Below are 15651 nucleotides of genomic sequence, written 5' to 3' on the forward strand. Positions count from 1 at the left end.
ACATGCTTTATGTTGGCCGAGAGGGCTGTAAGTTATGGCGTGTCAGGTTTCTATGCATTCTAATTGAATGGAGACTGCTTAATGGCTGTGGAAATTCAGCTGCCTGATGCTCTGCTCCCCGGAGAGCCGTTTCGCCGCTAACACTCACACGCCACCATTAAACCTCAAAATGGGCCGATTTCACAGAAAAACAATAATAAAAACAGGATTGTGCCATTCAGGCAACTGCACATTCAACGCTGAGTTAACGCCGACAAGTAAAGCCAGAGAAACATGGCGGCTGTCTGGCTACGGACAGTAATGCTAGCGCTTAGCCTGTAGCTTAGCAGCCTCAGTGATGCCAGGAATACAACTCGGCAGCACAACGCACACATTTATCACTGTAGCAGAGCAATAGCATGTTCAGCGTCATCCATGTAAGCCAAAGAAAACACAAACACTACCTGAAGTGTTTCATAATGTGGTATTTAGAAAATTTGTCATGGTAATTCCATTGCATTCTTTGAAATACCTTGTAAATACCATGCTTTATCAATAGGGTAAGCAGCCAGTACATATTTACACATCACAGAATCACTATTAAAGAATAATCTACCATCTGGAAGCATAAGTGAACCATGGTCTCAACTTTTGTAAGTGTAATAGTATGAAAAGAGACGGCGAACTGGTTTGATTTGGTCAAGGCTTAAATGTGAATGTACCACTGCCATTATTGGCAACAAACAAACAAACAAACAAACACATATCTTCTTAAGATATTCCAAGAATCCAGTTGTAAACTATTGCTTCTGATTAAATTATCACTTACCCATACTCAAATGTAATATATTTGCATATACGAAACCTAATAGAAATTAACATATTAGCCCAAATATGTTTGTGTATGTATAACTTTTTAACATATATGACTTGTAGACATAAACATAATCAAATATTTGCACACACAAACACACACATATATATATACTGTGTGTGTAAATATTTGTGTGTATATATATATATATATGCACCAGTATACTGTATATGTACGTACTATATCCATTATACATTATTCAAGAACTGAAAATCTGAGGAAAATCACAATTAAAAAACAAACCCATGAAACCCAATGTTGTTTTTAACGATATGAAAAGTCGGATTTGAATGAATTGACTGGATGACGATGTTTTTTCTAAAAGCAGAACTTGCTATTCATCTTTGAGCTATGCTGTCCAGTCTCCTGATTAGTTAGTGTTTGACTCTACGGTTTCTTGACTTAAACCTTCCTCTGCTTCAGTGACTCCAGGCGGCAGGAATGGTTTACCATATAACCTAATTCTCAGTTTAAAGGCCATCCCAGCACTGCAGTCCTTTAAAAGGATATAGTTTTCGTCAAGCATAAATAGCCTACGTTCTCCTTCTCAAATTGAACGTATTCCTTAAATTGTATTCACCCTTATTAAACGTGTACACTTGTCTGTGTATTTTTGCATGTGCACCAGAGTGAGTCAGTGTGTGTGTGTGTGTTGAGGCACCACGCTGAGAATGAAGCAGATGGCAGCATACAGCTCTCATGTGACTACAAAACTGTTTTCCATTGATACCACTAAAGTGGGAATCAAGGGGTTTCTTCTCACGTTCCCTGTAAATCTCGTCCGTGCAGCCAGAGGTTTCACACTCCTCGCTTTTATTTCAGACGGACAGCCGTGGTGTGGAGAGAGAGAAAGCATTTATGACACAGTTTTATCCCCTGTCCCCTGTCAGCAGCTGTGATAAGCAAAGCTAACATGCTCTAATTCCTGTAGATAGAATGACATTTTTTCAATTTGGACTCAGAAACTGCCTCCATGATGAACGGCTGAGCGCCTCATTTCCTTAACCCATTTCTTCTTAACCTCTCCTGACAGTTTAGATATTGCCTACCTGGTAATTTGCTCGACAATAATTGTTAGGGAGAGATTTCCCTGTGCCTTTAACTGGCACTCTCACCTCACTCTGTAGGTGACAAAATGCAATTACAGAAACGCGGATCCCAAGCAGCCAGTATCAGTGTCCCGCTGGCATTAATGGACAGCCCGCATCTCACAGACACGATTCCCCACAAATAAAACTTTAATTAAAAGATCTGAAGGCATTTTATTGATTAACGGTGATTAAAGCGTATTGGAGTTTTTGGATGTTTTGTCCCCCCTCGGATTTGCCTAATTGTCAGCGGTCTGTTTATTGATAAGACTCGTGTATGAATACAGATGCGAGCGCGTGCTGATGGAGAGATCATTTTGCGCGCGGCACCGGACCAGCTGTTGCTGCGCGCCCCCGCTGGGACCGCGCGTTTCACAGCCACCCCGGGCGCGCGCCACGCTTAATGCGCAACGGTAACATTTCCACAACCTCCCTCAACAACAGTATGAGTTTTACAACCCATCGTGGAGCGCACACTTGGTCTCACACTTAAAACGTTAATCATCAGTCTAATTGCCGCAACTCTACTAATTTGGGTTGTAATCCTTCAGCGATTATATGTTATGCTCAATATCAGGTTTGTTCATTAATTAACAGGATTATTAACCTTTGCGTAGTGCCCGTTTGGGATTTGGCCCTGCAATGTTGCCGTTGAAGTGCTGAAAATGAGAAGAAAACAAGTAATTTACTCATAATCAGTGGCGCGGCGGTGGTGAGGCTCTCCGCAGGCTGATGATCCCGGGGAACGGTACAAATAACTGACATAGACTGGCCCGAGCTAAATTAGGATTCATAGTGGGCTGACATCTCGTTACGAGGACGGGGGGAGGGCAAAATGATGCCTGTACAAGGCTAGCGAACACGAGGGATGCGGGAGAGAGACAGGGAAGGAGAGAGAGGTGCTATGTCAATGACAAAGCAGTAATTAGAACAAGGCCCAATCAAATCTTTGAAACCGGAACATGTGACCTCTGACCCCCGGGCAGCATCGGGTCAAAGGCTGCTGGAGGTAAAGGCCTGATGAGAAATCGCACTGGATGTTAGGGGGTGTTTGTGGGAGAGAGTGTTTGCCGGTCAGGGTGTATTGATTACGAGTTTGGAGAAGAGGAGGCTGTGGTTATACTCGCCTGTTCATGTTGTCTTTCCATTATGGAAATTAATACAAAATGGGAAAATAATGTAAATTTGCCTCAGACTATCTAAATAATTAAATGCTATATAGAGTAATTGTTGCAGAAAAACGTATTCACTTTTAAAGTCACCATGAAATCAAAGTTGACTTATTTTTCTGTGAAATTTTGCCGTGTTTATTATAATTGATTTATCCGTGCACATCAATATTTTTTTTTAAATTCATGTACCTCATGATCTTTAATCAAAATAACTCTTGCAGCGACATCTCTTCTCTGATGATGGGGGCGGGGCAACATGTCAATCACATGGGATCCACCAATAGCAAATCACAACCATCCAATCAATTCCCAATGAACAAAATCAAGCCCCGCCCACATTTGTTCTTGTGCAAAAAGGCATTTCACTCAGATATACGACACATTAGGGTAGAAAAGATTATCACAACTTCCGTTTCATATCGATTGACACAAAACTCTTCGTATTTCTTATGTTGTTTATGTCAAAGATATTGTGTCCAATCAAAATGTATGGCGTTTTGCTGCAAATTCTGTCACTTTGTAGAAGCAGCCATTAGACAGATGTCAATATGAATAGGTTGTGTGACATGTCTTCATTCTCAAAAACCATGAAAAAAACTATATGGTAAAAAAACAACATTATTTTGCAATAAGGATAAACATTGTTTATGTTGACAACATGTTTTGTGTGAATTATTGGCTGCAAGATCTTTTTTTTTATTCATCAGACATTAAATGGTCCCTTTCTTGTTCAGCCTATATGCTGTATTGTAATAACTATATTGCATTTTGTTGGGCCTATATGCAGTTCATAGTAATATTATTAGATTTCATATGCTTTTTAGCCATATTTTTGTTTGTCCTAAAGGTTGGAATACACTTTACTACTTTACAACTCTGAACAGATTTTAAAACACTAGGCATCACACACTTGCTGAAATTGCAAATGGTTACAGAGAAAAACTGGGCATCAAACACTATATGATCATTAAAGGATAACAGTCTTTCATAGCATTTAATCCAAAGGCAACAAACTCTTGCAGATATATTCACATTGTTGCTAGAACGCATGACTAATGAACACTAAAGTTGTTCTAAAATCCTCTCAAAATATCAAACATGTTTAATCTCTGACGAATAGATGGAATCATAACCTGAGACTAAAAAAGTCTGCGTCCATCGTCATTTGACAAAAAATTGCAGAATGACTGTGACGTTCTCCATCTAGTGTCGTCGTCTCCAGCACACTGGGTCACAAATCTGGGTAAAAGTCATGTAGTGTATTCTTCTTCTAAGTCTATGGTTGGTAGGGCATTCAGGAGGTTATTCAGAAAGAGTCTGTGATAGTCTGATATCCTCATTACTCAATATCCTATCTGAAATCCCAACTTTCCAAATGTATTTATCACACACATACACACACACACACACAGATGGTCCAATCAGCTGTAACTTAGCAACATCAGTTAATTGTGTGTGTATTGGTGGGTAGTGTGTGATGTGCTCGGGATAGATGGACAGATGTTATGATGGAGGCACTGCAGGGCTGCTGCAGTCTGTTTTCATTTCACAAAATAAAGATCCCTCAAAACCACTTTGACTCACTTCCAGCTTCAATTATAGGCTGTTAATTCCTCACCGAATGTAAAGTTGGAGCCTGATCTCTGATCTGCAAAGCCCAACACCACCTTACTGCACTTCCCCCAGTAACATGCAGCTGCTTTACCGCGTTTGATGTGCGCCCTTGTGAAAAAGAAGTATACTTTAGCATATTAAATAAAAAGAGCACTTATTACAGAAATATACTTAAAAATCCATCTTTGCGAGAATATAAGTGTGAACTGAATGTAATGTTTTTCGTTGTTATTTACAGCGAATGAAAATAGTTTAAAACTAAATTAAATGCAATTAGCTGAACTTTTGATTGCTTTTTTGACCCACTTAAGACTTAAGGACATCTTTATGTATAAATTCATGATTACTTCTATACATTTTGTGAAAGTGTATTGCCAAATTTACTGACAAGCATTTATGTTAAATTAAAATGTCATTAACACTCACCTAAAGGATTATTAGGACCACCTGTTCAATTTCTCATTAATGGAATTATCTAATCAACCAATCACATGGCAGTTGCTTCAATGCATTTAGGAGTGTGGTCCTGGTCAAGACAATCTCCTGAACTCCAAACTGAATGTCAGAATGGGAAAGAAAGGTGATTTAAGCAATTTTGAGCGTGGCATGGTTGTTGATGCCAGACGGGCCGGTCTGAGTATTTCACAATCTGCTCAGTTACTGGGATTTTCACGCACAACCATTTCTAGGGTTTACAAAGAATGGTGTGAAAAGGGAAAAACATCCCGTATGCGGCAGTCCTGTGGGCGAAAATGCCTTGTTGATGCTAGAGGTCAGAGGAGAATGGGCCGACTGATTCAAGCTGATAGAAGAGCAACTTTGACTGAAATAACCACTCGTTACAACCGAGGTATGCAGCAAAGCATTTGTGAAGCCACAACACGCACAACCTTGAGGCGGATGGGCTACAACAGCAGAAGACCCCACCGGGTACCACTCATCTCCACTACAAATAGGAAAAAGAGGCTACAATTTGCAAGAGCTCGCCAAAATTGGACAGTTGAAGACTGGAAAAATGTCGCCTGGTCTGATGAGTCTCGATTTCTGTTGAGACATTCAGATGGTAGAGTCAGAATTTGGCGTAAACAGAATGAGAACATGGATCCATCATGCCTTGTTACCACTGTGCAGGCTGGTGGTGGTGATGTAATGGTGTGGGGGATGTTTTCTTGGCACACTTTAGGCCCCTTAGTGCCAATTGGGCGTCGTTTAAATGCCACGGCCTACCTGAGCTTTGTTTCTGACCATGTCCATCCCTTTATGGCCACCATGTACCCATCCTCTGATGGCTACTTCCAGCAGGATAATGCACCATGTCACAAAGCTCGAATCATTTCAAATTGGTTTCTTGAACATGACAATGAGTTCACTGTACTAAAATGGCCCCCACAGTCACCAGATCTCAACCCAATAGAGCATCTTTGGGATGTGGTGGAACGGGAGCTTCGTGCCCTGGATGTGCATCCCACAAATCTCCATCAACTGCAAGATGCTATCCTATCAATATGGGCCAACATTTCTAAAGAATGCTTTCAGCACCTTGTTGAATCAATGCCAATTAGGTTTAAGGCAGTTCTGAAGGCGAAAGGGGGTCAAACACAGTATTAGTATGGTGTTCCTAATAATCCTTTAGGTGAGTGTGTATTCAAAAATTGTTTGACATAATTGTAATGGATGAAGTTGCTATTTAGTACATTTAAAATATGTTAACTTTAAATGTAGTATTGAATAGCACACCACAGTTCAACTTTATTTTACAGTGTCCTTGTTACATATGTTACATGTTCTTACCATAGTAATAACAGTAAATTATGCATAATTACATGCAACTAACCCTAAACCTAATCCTACCCTAACCTTATAGTAAGTACATGTATAGTTAATTAATATTACTACTTAAATATATAATTACACTGTAACAATGACACCTTAAAATAAAGTTTAACTAAAACTTTTAATGTGACATTATTACAAAGTGTACTTTTTAAAACTGTACTTATGTGTGTTAGGTACACTACAAGTGCACAATACAATTAAGCACACTTTTTTTCCCACAAGGGAGAACCACATGTTAGATACTTTTCTCTAACATACAATTAATGTAATAAAATACGTTTTTGGTCACACTTTATTTTAAGGTAAAATACTTACTATACCAATAACAGTAAATTTTGCATAATTACAAGTAACTAACCCTAACCCAATAGTAAGTATGTAGTTAATTAATATTACTGAGTACTTAAGTAAAATGTAACTACGCCACCTTAAAATAGTGTAACCAAGTTTTTTTTTAACACATTACATGTCTGTATTCCTCCAAAGCTAGTCCGACACTCCGATTGAATCCAACAATTAAAATGCAACTATTATTATTATTATTAAGTATTTTTTTATTAAAAAAAAAAGTATAACACATAGGGTCTACATTGCATTTAGACATTTCCAGAATATTGTAATATCCAGAAAATTTGTAAATAGAAAATAAAACTACTTTGACCTCTTGACATTGACCATTGATTATCTGAAATGCTGACCCTATTTGTTAATTAATTTTTAAGAGTTTCAGACCCTTTTTTGTTGTCTAGTCGTGGCAGTGGCTTCAGCATGACACTGAGGACACCTGCAGCAAGCCCAAAACATGCAAAGCAGAAGAGAGAAGCAAAGTGAGGAAAAAGTGAAATCAGAACGAATTACAAAGAAAGAGAAAGAGAGAGATAAGGTTAAAAATAGTTAGCGTCTGGCACAGTATGATTGAGCTTCCAGGGCTCTGAAAATTCACTCTAATTATTCAACGGTATCCCTCTGTCATCCTGGCCTCTGCATTCCTGCTCTGGCAAATCCGAGTCACTCCCACTATTATACATAATTCGGCTGCTTAATTGGCACGGATCGAGCAGAAAGTGGGCTGTGCAAAATCCTCTGAGACTCGCAGGGCCACATCTGAGTGGCTCCATCAGCGCGGCAGTCCCTGAGGTGAGAGAAGTCAGCAAATATTTCATCTGCCGGACTATCAAAGTGCTTCACCTCTGGAGCCTGATTCACTCTTCCACTGCGCGCGCGCGGATGCGAGAGCAAGTACTGACAGCATTATTTATAGCTGGAGAGGGAAGATGACGGATGTTAATGCCAGTGAGATTATGCGGTTGCTGCCATAACGATATGTTGGACTTGAGCGGAGAGGTTAACTTAACTAGTCATTTAAGTTATAAGTGGGCCACTGGTATGCGCGAAAGCAGCCTTCAGCCATTCCTCCCAGAGACACGGCGCGATACAAAGGCCAAAGAACGGCGAGACAAACTGTTTGTGTAACACATTAAAATAGATTCAAATGGCAGTCCCCAAAGACGCATACGTCTTATCTCAGATCTGGGGCTGTGAAAAGGTGCCAGGGAGCGAGTTTATTGCTAACCTTGGGCTCGTGAAGAGAGTCATTAAACAAAGGAAAAGTGTAACCTTGACCAGAGAGTGAGTCGCTATATATCTCTACACACTTGCGCTCTCAGATCCGCTTTACCTAAAAACAGGATGCGTGACCGTAGTCGACGGGGAGAAAGATCTTTTTAGAGAAGATAAGTTCTTGCGCTGCTTCATGATGTCATGATTACATTCTGTTCAACCGAAGAGGTTCACGCCGTGCCAATACAGATAAGAATCAATTTTTAACACCTCACCCCTGTGAGAGGGTTCACTGTCCCAGGACATCAAATTTAGTAACGGGGCGCTGGTGGAATGGGTGTCGTGCTGAACGTTGTATTGGAGGAACTTGAAGATTTGGATGCGGGTGCATGGATTTAACTTCTTTACTGCATTGTTGGAGTTGGAGTTTATTCATTGTCATTTGAGTTTATAATGTTTGAAGCTATAATTAGTGAACAGAACATCTGCCCACCCAGTTTCTAGAATGAGTGTTTACATACTGCAGTTTTTTTTGTCAGCTTATGCCATACGTTTCTGTCAGACGCTGAACACCTTGCATTGCCTGCTAGTAGTTAATTATTATTAATGGTTAAACTTCTACCGTTTTAACCAAAATACAGTATAGTACTCTGTCAAATGAACGCAAGCGCAAATGAGAACTTGGAGTGGGGTGGAGGGGAACATTTCTCAGTAAATAACCTAAATTTCTGTTCTTCACACAAAACTATATGACATCAGATGGCTGGAATATTCCACAAAAAAACATATAGGCCACATTTATGGGGATTTTTGGAGCTACGTTTTTTTAAAAAAAAAAAAAAGAAGAAAAAAAGATTGGTGTAAAAATCCTTCAAAACCATTTCTGTTCCATGGAAAAAAAATGCAGCGTACAGGTTTGTTGGGTAAATGATTGGGCTATTCACACCAAGGATTATAACTATAACACTAACTATAATAATTCTAATTCTATGAGAATTGTGAAGTCCACAACACCGCTATAACATTGACACAGAAAAACGATATTGTTGGAATTTCTTTCAGAACGATTAATTCCATTTGATGAACGATTGAAACCAATCAGAATCCACTTGACTTTAAAGAGCTCTTGTTCTTTGTAAAGAAAATGATGAAAGCTATATAACAGCAGGTCTTTTCTTTAAAAAGTCTCAAATCTGTCATATGAGCAGTTTTCCTCTGTCTAGATCTTTCCTGAATCCTTAGATGCCTGACAATAAGCCAGAGGAACATGTGTAAGCATTCTTTAGCTCTGTTCGTTTGAATTGACACAGAAAGGCATACAGCAGTGATTTCTACTAAAGACTGGACTGCTGCTGATCATGTGGCCACAGGTACAATAAATCCGTCAAATCAGCAGATCAAAGAGGGATTATAGGTAAACCACAAACATGAGTTGTGGCTGCTTCTACACACCATCGCACATTCCTAAAGACACAGAATAAAAGTGAAAATACAGTTAAAGTTGTTAAAGTGCATTTTTATCTTGGTCTAATTGAAAATGATTTTCTGGTTAAAAATGGGTTCATTTTAATTACACTGGGTTATCATTGTGATGAAAAGTAAAGTTTTTGCTTATGCTGAGGAATGATACGTGAATATGATTTTACCTCTTTACTTAAAGGGGACCAATTATGCCCCTTTTAAGAGATGTGAAATAAGTCTCTGATGTCCCTGGAGTGTGAATGTGAAGTTTTAGCTCAAAATACCCCACAGATATTTTTTTATAGCATGTTAAAATTGCCACTTTTTGGGGGTGAGCAACAACGCGCCATTTTTGTGTGTGTCCCTTTAAACGCAAATGAGCTGGTGTCTCTGGGAGAAGAGGGTGGAGCATCAAGATCTTGAGCTCCGCTGTCAGGACACACTGATTGAAACTCTCAGTAGTGGTGTTCAGTTCAAACCGAAGTCGGACAATAATGCTTACAGAGTCAGACAATATCTGCTGCATGGAGATAGAGCAGGTATAGTTTAGTTTAATTACGGTTATGTTGTCAACCTTCCTTTTATCCTCTACAAGCCTGCTGTAGCGGACGGTGCGGACCGTCTTATCCAGTCTTAAGTCTTATCCATAAACTCTCTTTACTTTGCATTATATACACATACACAGCGAAATACACAGAAACACTCGTTACAACTAACAGTAAACAAATATTTACAGACCTTATGACTTTTCGGGGGTGCTTAACAAATTGTTACACTTTATATCCGTAAAACAGAATCCTGTTCTGTACTGGTCCAATGGAGATGTCTTGAAGTGGTGAGATCAGTATTTTCCTGACTGTTTTACAGAATGTCCACAGTCTACTATTTGTCATACCATCTCCATCAACTACACATCCACAGAGAGTCCTGTAGAGCAACAGTCAGTGGTAATCCCATTCTGCTACACCTACTATCAAGATATCTTCTGTCCCAAGAGAGCCTCACCTCATTCCTGTTGCCGTAGGCCTCATTCCAGGTGAGCCAGTGCCTTGTAAAATCTATCCACTCTCCATAGCCGAACAGAAGGCCATGGAGGAGTATGTGGAGGAAGCCCTGCAACAAGGCTACATCCACCCTTCAACCTCCCCTTCAGTTTATTCTTTGTGACCAAGTAAGACGGAGGCTTGCAGCCTTGCATTGATTACCGTGCTCTCAATAAATCACTGTCAAGTTCTGATGCTCACTTCCCCTCGTCCCATCCACTTTGGAACAGTTAAGAGGTGCAACCGTCTTCACCAAACTGTACCTCAAAAGTACGTAAAAACTTATCCATTGCCGGACCTAGAACGACTGAGGAAATACTAACTCTACCTCAAGGTGGAAAAAATACACCTTCCACCAGTCCTCCACTCAGCTCCTTGGCTTTCAATTTAGTACAGAAGGCATCAAGATGGACAATGGGAAAGTGGAGTCTGCTCATAGCAAACACCCACCACCATTAAAGAGCACCAGCATTTCTTAGGTTTCTCAAATTTCTTTTGTCACTTCATAAAAAAACTACAGTTCCAGAACTGCACCTCTCACGTCTCTCATTATAGGCAGGTCCAGGTCTCTGTCTAAAAACTCTGATGCCATCCAACACCTCAAACAAGCTTTCACCTCTGCTCCACTATTGATTTACACTGGTCCAGACAAGCTGTTAACAGTGGAAGTGGATGCTTCTACATCCAGCTGTGTTGTCGCAGCAGCAGGGGAAACCATCCCGACTCCATCCATGTGCCTTCTTTTCCAAAAAACTCACCCCGGTGGAGCAAAACTACGATATTGTGAACCGTTAGTTGCTCCCCATCAAGCTGGCTTTGGAGGAATGGAGGCATTGGCAAGAGGGAGTCTGTCACCCTTTGTTTTCCTCACAGACCATTGAAACCTGGAATATCTTAATGAAGCTAAATTCCTCAAACCTTGACAGGCAAGATGGACTCTATTCTTCACTTGCTTTGATTTCACTATGTCCTATTGTCCAGGGACAAAGAATGTCACGGCACACACAGATTCATACTCCAGAGGAAGTCCTTGAACATCCAGAACCTTTAGTTTTTTTTGTATCAGACAGAGGCCCACAATTCATCTCTCATGTTTGGAAGACTTTCTTCACCCTACTGGGTGTGACCTCAAGCCTCTCATCTGGATACCACACGCAGACAAACGGGCAGACAAAGAAAAATCCAAGAAATTCAAAGAGGATCTGGGATGCAGCTCACCACCATATTCAGCAGGCAGTGCACCACCATTAGAGCCACGCCGATGCCCTGAGGACCAACACCCCCACCTACCATCCTGGGCATAAGGTGTGGCTCTCAATGAGCAACTCTGCGCCTGCCCTGCAAAAAGCTAAGTCCCAAATACTTTGGTCCCTTCACAATAGTCAAACAAGTAAATTATGTTGCATACAAACTCCACCTCCCTTCACACTTCACACAGAGTGGGACTTTATAGTAAAGGAATATTGCAGCTGCCAGTCTCTGCTTTAACCGAGGAGTTTAAGTGTGCCAAGGTCAGACTGGAAATTACCTTAGTAGAGTCACGTGACAACTGTTTAAGGGAGGCAGCCCCTGTGTTAAAAACTGGTAGAAAGTGGTCAGCAAAGAAATCTGTAGTAGAGGCAAAGGCTGACCTTCAAATTGGGGATATCGTGGGACAGGTACAGCATGGAAGAGGTGGTTTTAGGCTCAGTTTAGCTCCTCCTAAATGGCACAAGGCAGGCCCAGCTCAAAGGAGGAAGCTGGTAGTCAACAAGGTGCGAAAGCAGGAGGAGAGGATGAGGTGTATAAAGGCCATTTCCCAGGCCAAGCAGGGAGAGTGGATGAGATGGGAGAGTGTGGAACAACGCAAGATGGGCTGGCAAGACCTTTGGTCAATGGAAGAGATTAGGATCAGTTTCCTTATTAGGTCAACATATGATGTTCTCCCATCACCGCAGAACCTAAACCTCTGGGTAGGAGAGGATCCCTCTTGTCCTTTGTGTTCATCACCTGCCACATTAAGGCACATTTTGACTGGATGTAAGGTGGCTCTTAGCCAAGGTCGGTTTACTTGGCGCCATGACCAAGTATTGCGATGTTTGGCTTTAGCATTGGAAGGCAAGCATTGTATGACCAATAAGTTGCCGCCTGTTCTAGCAAAACATTACACGCAGAAGACAATATTCCTCCGCCCAGGCGAGCAACCACCAAGAAAAGGTGTTAACACCAATTCTCGCCCAGGACAACTGGAAGCTGCTAGGGACTGGAAGATGCTGGCTGATCTTGACCAACGGCTTATTTTTCCACCTGAGATTGCCACCACTAACCTACGACCAGATATTGTTTTGTGGTCTGGATCAGCACGCATTGTTCAACTGATAGAGTTAACAGTGCCATGGGAGGATGCGGTAGATGAGGCATATGAGAGGAAGAAACTGCGGTATACTCATCTGGCCACTGAAGCAGAACAGCGAGGATGGAGAGTCCAGGTTTATCCAGTGGAAGTGGGTTGTTGAGGTTTTGTGGCACACTCTACAACCCGGTTCCTCAGAGACGTCGGATTCAGTGGCCAAGAGTTGCGTCGCACAGTAAAGAACTTATCTGAAGCAGCAGAAAGGAGCAGCAACTGGCTGTGGTTGAGACGGAAAGATTCTAGCTGGCTGTGTACAGGCCGCCACGCTACGGTTTCATAGAATTCGTGAAAACTTGAAGAGTCTGTTGGTTTATTTGTATAGGTTGTATAGTATTTACAGTCATTACGTTCCTGTGTATATTGCGTGAATGACGGGTGGTTGGGCAGATATTGTGTTTTGCGGTAGGTGCTATGCCATACGGAACCATTGCCACTGAAACTGCATTAACGCACCAGTGGGGCTCGACAGTAGGGGTGGGAATCTCTAGGCACCTCATGATTCGATTCGATTACGATTCAGAGGGCTGCGATTCGATGCTAAAGCGATTATCGATTATCTGAATATTTTTTTGTGTGTGACTATAAATACTTTGCTTTAAAATTACAAAGTAATGACCCATAAAGAATTAACGTACAATATATTTTATTAACATTTCAAAGAACCAACAGGAAAATAAATGTGTGCCTGAACTAGCAGCATACTTGTAGTAAATTAATAATATAACAACGACCGGTAGCCTACAGCCGAGTGTTTTTCCTCCTGGGTGGAAACGTGTCATATGGCTTCATCATGTTTCCGAAATATTTTAGTTTTATTCTATAAAGCTTACAAATAGTGTGGCTCTTGTCCAGCTCCTTTCCCCTTTCAACTTGATAGAAGCCAAAATATTTCCACACGTCAACTTTTAACGCGGAGGGTGTTTGGATTTCGCGCTCAGCCATCACGTCTTTGTTATATGCACGCCACAGACGGTTAGGGCACTGCACTTCCGCGCTTCAGAGTTCCGTCTTTTGCGCTCCGTCAATATTACGTTATTATAAGTATATATATATAAAAAATATATATATACTTTTTTGAAAATCGATTTTTGACATTTGTGAATCGATTCAGAATCGTCCACGTCCGCATCGCGATGCATCTAAGAATCGATTTTTTGCCCCACCCCTACTCGACAGCCTTAGTCAAACGGGTTGGCGCGTATGGTTGGGTTGCGGAGAGATTGTGAGATTGTGGTTAGGTCTCAGCAGCAGGAGGGATGTAGAGGTCAGTAAGCTGGGCTGAGTTGAGTGGGGGACGGAGGGGGGTGACTCTGGGACGCCAGAGTCACTGTCGAGCCCTCTTGAGGTGTTGTGGGCTAGTCGACGAAACACTGAGGACGGAAGGTGCCCACTTGAAGACCCTAGAGATGTCCCCTACTCGGCTCAATCCAGACGGTTGTCGTGCTGGTCCACTAGGGAGACCACACTGTAGTTGCAGCCGTCGTGTGTGCTGACGCGCCAAGTACACTGCAGCCGTTAACGCCGGACAGAAGGGGAGTCACACCACCACATGGAAAGAAGCGTAAATGGATGAAGCATAGTTTACTGTAAAGCTACGTCTTAGTGTTGCTTATCTTGGCGAAAGCCGAGTACAAATCAGGATGAAGTTTGAACATCTACTCTCGTGTAATGGAAATCAGAATTCACCCAACCTTTCACGTGTCACAACACAAGCCTTACCACACTCCTGTTTCTGATGTCTCCACAAAGCCTGGTCCCATAGACAAACACTCCCTGCTGTTGAACCTTGATGATGGACTCATTTACACTATGAGAGAAATCTTAGACTCTTAATGCCTTGTTGGTACTGTCATGGCTACACCTTAGTATTTTTGTTGTTTCTTTTTATTCCACTCTGAATCCAGCATCTCTATTCCTATGTGGCAGAGCTGCTTCCAGGTGATATGGTTTTCTGCTAATTCTTCCAGACATGAGGACTCAAGTTGACATTTATTTAGCAATGTTTTTAGTTGGTCTTTGTACCGCTTTTTCTGACTCCCTGCATAACGGCAACCCTTGTGGAGCTGACCGTAGAGAACATATCATGGCAATCTTGAGGTAGCCTAATAACATCCCCAAGCCAGGATAGTTGATATTCCTTGAGAGTGCCCTTCATGCATTTGCAGTTTGACCTTGCAAGCACTTCAGAATGTAGTACAAAGTCAAAGCCTGTAATCCCCAAGATTAGCTGCAAGCACCTTATATGGAAACTCTATAGCAACCTTTAGGTGGCGGCTGTATTGACCCTTATGGTTAGAGGCAATGAGGTGACCGGAACAAGCAGGAATCAGTTCAATGCAAACTTTATTTTACAACCAGTAGAAAAATCCCATGGTGCAGAAAAAAGTAGTGTTACAAACCAAAAATAAATGAAAAAATAAATAAATCTATACAGTTCAGGAAACACGTTCATGCCAACAGTCTATTGTTGTACCAAACAGACTAAGTGGCGGTACTCCGACCACGCTTACGGCACACTCACCATCCTGCCTACTGAATGTTACGGTGGCCATCTTAACGTTGTGGCCCCACCTATGGAACATACCAAGCTATAGGCAGGTCTAACATAACATTTACACAACATTTTTACACA

The sequence above is a fragment of the Rhinichthys klamathensis genome, unplaced genomic scaffold, assembly GCF_029890125.1.
Source record: "Rhinichthys klamathensis goyatoka isolate OS25496 unplaced genomic scaffold, OSU_Roscu_1.1 h1tg000397l_1, whole genome shotgun sequence".
Classification (NCBI taxonomy): Eukaryota; Metazoa; Chordata; class Actinopteri; order Cypriniformes; family Leuciscidae; genus Rhinichthys; species Rhinichthys klamathensis.